The sequence below is a fragment of the Oratosquilla oratoria genome, chromosome 12 (genome assembly GCF_046742065.1).
Source record: "Oratosquilla oratoria isolate Oo_2021 chromosome 12, ASM4674206v1, whole genome shotgun sequence".
NCBI classification, from domain to species: Eukaryota; Metazoa; Arthropoda; class Malacostraca; order Stomatopoda; family Squillidae; genus Oratosquilla; species Oratosquilla oratoria.
Window position 1 is genome coordinate 53,961,217 of NC_134788.1, and position 6,723 is coordinate 53,967,939.

The window sequence follows — 6,723 nt, forward strand, 5'->3', positions numbered from 1 at the left end:
TAGACTCAATGCAAATTAAAATTACTATATTTCTTTCTCATGATTTGTCCTTCAATATGGCAGCATATTTATGATTATATCACTCAGCGGTCAACTTGAATATTCAAATGAAGGAATGTATAATATCTTAAACAATTATTTTAGCTCGGTATTCGTAAACGAAACACCTCAAGGTGAATTCCAAACTGAAACCTGTGAAAAGTCTGGGGTAAACTTACTCACTACGGTAAATATAACAAAAGAAAAAATTAAAAGGTGTATAGACAAACTCAAAGTTAATAAAACACCAGGGCCTGATGGTTGGCATCCAAGAATCTTAAAGGAAATGAAAAATGAGATTGTTGTTCCATTAGAAATTATTTTCAAGAAATCCATCATATCCGGAGATGTCCCAAGAGAATGGAAGCTAGCTAACGTTACTCCCATATTCAAAAAAGCTGACAAAAAGAAACCAAATAACTATAGGCCTATAAGTTTGACTTCAATCGTAGGAAAAATAATGGAAACTATCATCAGAGATGCTATCGAACATCATTTAGAAAGTAACCGTTTGATAAATGATAGCCAGCATGGTTTCAGACGGAAACGTTCTTGCGTGACTAACTTACTCGAATTCTACAACACAGTTATCTCAAATTATGACAAAAGAAACAATATAGATTTAGTATATCTAGACTTTGCAAAAGCTTTTGATACCGTCCCACACGAAAGACTACTTACTAAATTAGCTTTGTATGGAATAAGTGGTAGCCTATTAGGTTGGACTAGTAATTGGTTGAAAGGTCGAAAACAGAGAGTTGTTTTAAATGGAAAAACTTCTGGATGGAAAAGTGTTGCAAGTGGAGTTCCTCAGGGTTCCGTTCTTGGGCCACTTCTATTCATAGTATATATAAATGATATAGACCATGGACTAAAATCTACTGTTTCCAAATTTGCTGATGATACAAAACTGTGCGGAGTGGCAAATGATCACTCAAACCAATTAGATATTCAAGAAGATTTAGATAAATTACAGCAATGGTCTGTAAAGTGGCTAATGAAATTTAACACAAGTAAATGCAAGGTAATGCACATAGGTAAAAATAACAGTAAGTACGATTACAAGTTATTTGGAAATTCGTTAACAAAAGTGGATAGTGAAAAAGATCTCGGCGTAATTATCAGTAACGACCTCAAATCATCCAAGCAGTGTATTTCAGCCTCTGAGAAAGCAAATAAGATTCTAGGACTCATTGCGCGATCTTTTGATTTCAAAAGTCCATCACTCATTAACAAGCTATATAAATCGTTAGTTCGTCCACATTTGGAATATGCTGTTTCCGCATGGTCACCGAATCTCATTAAAGACATTGACAGACTGGAAAAAGTACAATGGCGAGCCACAAAACTGATTCCAAATATCAAAAATAAATCATACGAAAATCGACTAAAACATATGAATCTGTTTTCCCTAAAAAAGTGTAGACTCAGAGGTGACTTGATACAGGTCTTTAAAATTCTAAAGGGAATTGACATCAAAAGTGACCAAATTTTCACATTGAATGAGAATCAGACAAGAAACAATGGTCTCAAACTGTCCGGAAATAGATTCAATTTGGAAGTAGGTAGAAACAACTTTGCCAACCGTGTAGTTAATGAATGGAATAAACTTCCTGCACAGGTAGTGCAATGTAGTTCAGTTCGAAGCTTTAAGAATCATTTAGATAAATACCTAAATAAGATGCTGTAATGATTATAATTTATCTTATATTATTTGTTTTTGTTTTGTTATCATTTGTCTGTCTGATTTTCATTTATTATTAGTTATATGTCAATTTATTATTATTTACTATTTACCTGTTTGTTTATTATTTAACTATACCTATGCATTTATTTATGTATTTTATTTGTTATTTACATTATCATAGTTTTTATTATTTTATTATTAATATGATTTTTTTTCGCATCCGACCTAGATATGGATCAAAAGGTCTCCTGTCGGCATGCTCCGCCTTTGTAATCCTTTGTAGGTCACCTGACCTGTGCCCAGTACCTAAGTAAGATTACATAAGGGAATGTATAATGGTAAATTTCTAGAGGTGCACATCTTTACAATATAGCAACAGAAAATTAAATATCAAGTTTGTAAAGTACATCAACATAATATACATTTTTTTTTTCTTTTGCAGAAATCAATAACAGAAAAAGCTGTTAAAAGCAATACACTAAAGAACTTAGTCACAACAAGTGCTTGAGATGGTATCCTTGTTTTGATGGATGCAGAAGTCAAAGAAATTAAAATATAACTTGGTCTAACCTAACCTACCATGCAATAAGTAATGTGGTACTTGTAATGCTAGAGGTCATCAGGATCATTGTCAGGGATGTTGACAACAGGTTTTGGCATCTAATTGGACTGCTGGGTATAGAGGAGCTTTACAGCTTCAAGAAAACCATGAACCTCAGCTACATAGAACTGTTTCAAAAATATAATGTCACTTGAAGTGGGAGAAGACCCAGTACACAATGTAGTCGCCACCATTGTGTCACTGTCAAACTGACATTGATGGGACTGGACATATGCAAACATGGCATCTTGAACCTATCACCATGGCTTTATTGGTATTGTATTTGCATTTAGTAATTTTTTTATTGATTTTTGCCAAGAAAAATGTATGTTACATTGATGTATTATAATTTACAGATTTATTTTTAATTTCCTATTGCTATATTGTTTAGATGAGCACTTCTAAGAATAAACAGGTAAAACTGGTCATACTATAATCTAATGACTTGTATTATATATGACTTGGACTTGGGGAGTGAATATCATAATTTTATTTCCAAGAATGATTAGTGCACAATGAATTCAGTGAACTTCATGAATTCTTTACTTTTGGACAGAGGAAGACAGGATGGAGCACCATCACCTAATAAGAATGCAAGAAAGCAAACAGGACACATTAATAATTATAAAGACACTTGCCAGTCTCAGTTTTTTATTCCAATTGCTACTGATATTAATATCAATTTCTGGTACTCATATATAGGGCTCAAAATACTCAAAATTATAAAAACTAGCCAATGATATACAGTAGGTAACAATTGCAGCTGTGAGACCAGTGAAACTCTTTACAATATACAAAAATGTTTGCCAGTTTCAACTTTGTAAATATCGCTATCAACATTACTATTAATTTGCAATAGTTCCATATGTGCTTCAAAATACTCAATGATAAGAGCTAACCAATGATAGAGGTAAAAACTGCTGCTGCTGAGACCTTACCTGACCTGTCCCATAGTTAAAGATGTTCGCCCATTTTTCAGCCAATAGCTACCGACGTAACATTAGTTTGCTGGAGTAGAAAATACTCAGAATGATAAGAACTAGCCGATTATATTGGTAATTGCAACTGTGAAACTGACAAACATCTTGATAAATACCCACAAGTTTATCCTGCTCAGAATACCAAGCACAATGTCAAACGAGAATTGAAGTGCACTAAATGCCAAATGCAAATTTACGCATGTTCTAATCTACCTTACCATCAAATCATTACACTCGAATTCAAGAAGAAAGCGCTTATTTGGTCTGTACAAAGCACAACCACAAAAACAAGATCTACTAATAGCTGAAATAGTGCAAAATGTCATTTGTAAACAAACAGTACTGTGGTGTGAAACTGTGAATGTGAGTGGACGTGGCGCGGAGGGGCACGGGCTGTTGACACCCAGATGGAGGGAACGGGCCCTCCAGTCAGTGGTTTCACAGTAAAAAAAATTCGTTACCCCAGACAGTTGTGTCAATTACCCTAAATTATAACTTTATTTAATATATATATATGCATATATATATATATATATATATATATATATATATATATATATATATACATACATGTACATATATATATATTATTATTATTATTATTATTATTATTATTATTACGAATAAAAAAAAATTCTGTTACAATTATTTCTTTTTCCTGAGGCGAGAGGCGTTTGGGGGTAAATCGGTTACACCGCCAACTGCGGTGAAGAAGAAGAAAAACTCGAAGAAATCAAAGAAGAAGAAGAAGAACTCGAAGAAGAAGAAGAAGAAGAAGAAGAACTCGAAGAAGAACTCGAAGAAGAAGAAGAACTCGAAGAAGAAGAGGAAGAACTCGAACAACTCGAAGAAGAAGAAAAACTCGAAAAAGAAGAACTCGAAGAAGAAGAAGAAGAAGAAGAAGAAGAAGAACTCGAAGAACTCAAAGAAGAAGAAGAAGAAGAAGAAGAAGAAGAAGAAGAAGAAGAAGAAGAACTCGAAGAAGAACTCGAAGAAGAAGAAGAACTCGAAGAAGAAGAACTCGAAGAAGAAGAACGAATGAAGGAGGCTAGAAAGGAACGGAGAGAGGCCAAAGCAAAAGCTTTAACAATTCGCAAAGTTTTGAAACAAGAAAAGCAAGTAAAAAAAAAAAGTTATTACTTAAAGGAAAAAAAGAATAAAAAATATAAAAAGGGTGTTTTGAACGAAAATTTAACACCAGCACAAATCGCCTATATAGATGACTTGCGAGAACAGCTAGATGTTGACAAAAAATAAAAAGCAATATGATTTTGATATTTTATTTTCCTAAAAAGGGGAGTAGCCCAGGGTGCGCAGTATCCGCGCCGAAGGCGCAGCGCCGCAGGTCAAGCCCCCCGGCGTAGCCAGGCCGGCGCAGCCGGTGGGCTTGTATATATATAAAATTATCATTATCACAATTTTCTTGTGCTGGCAAATAATAGAACTGTATAAGAACAGTATTATGTAAGTCAAAGTCACCTTTATGTAAAGATCTAGGTATTTCTATAAAGATAACAAGTACAATACTGAGCGTAATCCAGAAAATAAAGACAGAACTCCTGCTTCCAAATAGGAGGTGCAACATGCTATCTTATGAAGTACTGTAGACCGTAATCCAGAAATAAAGACAGAACACCTGTTTCCAAATAGGTGCAACATGCTATTTTATGAAGTACTGGAGCTAGGTTCTCCCCTTAGAGCAGCAGATTCTTTGCGAGTAGCACTGCTTTTCACATTTCTAACAGCTTTAAGTAAACTTTCGTCAATAATTAAGGTATTTGCTTTTGTATTGTTGTTCTTCATGTGGTAAATTGCGTGCATGAACCCACAGATTGTTTCATTTTTCAGACTGTTCCTCTGGGATGTTTTGGTTAAATTTAGTTTGCTAAAAAAATACTTTCAACAAATGCATTTGAAAAGGGAACATGGTTTTTCGCCACCTGAGACAGATCGCCACTCATTTCTGTCATTTTCTTGGACCTTTCGCCACCCATTGCATGGACGTTTCGCCACCTGTTGCGTGGACTTTTCGCCACCTTTTCTTTGGACAATTCGCCACCGATAGAAATTTATTGAAAATATTACTGTATTTAACTCCATATGCCTCTATTCAACACAGAAAGAGGGATTAAACGTATGCGAGATAGAAATAAAGCTATTACAATGTCGGAAGCAGAATGCAAGACCATCGAACATCGTAATATGGCAAGCTGGAAACCTGTGGCCCGGCTAAACAATATAGGTTATCTGCGCCCCCAGATCTACGCCGGAGGTAAATCATGCAATCTAACTTGTCACTTACCCGGGAACCACTGTGGCCTTTATTGTTAGCGGGTGTCGTGTCGCATCTCATTGTGTGTGTGTGTATATATATGTATATATGTGTTGATGTGTATGTATGCAGCATACTAACATGTAACAAAAATAAATAAATAAATAAATAAAATCCTTAAAGGGAGAGCAACTCCCCATAAGCTTTGCTTCACGCTCTCCCTTTTCAACTACTAATTTTGTAAAAATTGTGTATATATGTATGTCTAAATTGTATTTTATATTGTTGAATAAACCTTAACTAAGTAAAAAAAAAGTATAGCTATTGATACATAATATTATTAAAATGCAATATTCTCGAAAAATAAGTTCTTATACTGTGATAGAAAAAAAAAAAAAAAGCTTTGGGTATGTGTACATGCTCAATGTATTGACGCCCGGACTGAGTTGCAAGTTGGACTACAGTTACCCCGACGGGTAACGAACTGGTAACTTCTGTGTGGTGTGGGATAATTTCTTTGAAATACCATCTATTAAAGCAAAGAAAAGGCGTCACGTCTACATATATCTCGATTATCGCGTCTGATTTCCGCTTTATACTATAGAGGGCCAGTTCTATTGGGTTTTAATCGAATACATGAACAAGTAGAAAGGAAAAAATATGCCTGCATTAATTATTATTATTTGTCTGTATTGGAAATAATACTTTTCTCAGGATAGGGGAAGCACAGCCGGTAATTTCATTTGTAACAAGCCTGGCAGCGGCGCTAATACAAACAGAATACTTGTTGAAATAGGAGTGCCATGTTCAGAGAAGAAAAACAAAACATATCATAAATGACGTAAGGGAGCTTTATAGTAGCTTATAGTGTTTGCATCTTCTGCATGATGTGCATTCACTGCCGTGCGCCATGTGGATCAAAACATCTTAATTTACCAGAACGATCAGGCGGTGATAAAGACATTATTCCGGGCATTATTCATGACCTTGTTATTAACCCATTCAACTCCGATGACAAGATGTCTTGTCATTTGGTCAAATAAAACAAAAAATCATAAAACACCAAAATGTTTGATCAAACACCAGAAAAATATGACGTCAATCCTCGCTTCGCTGCGAGCGAAGCGAGGATTGACGTCATATT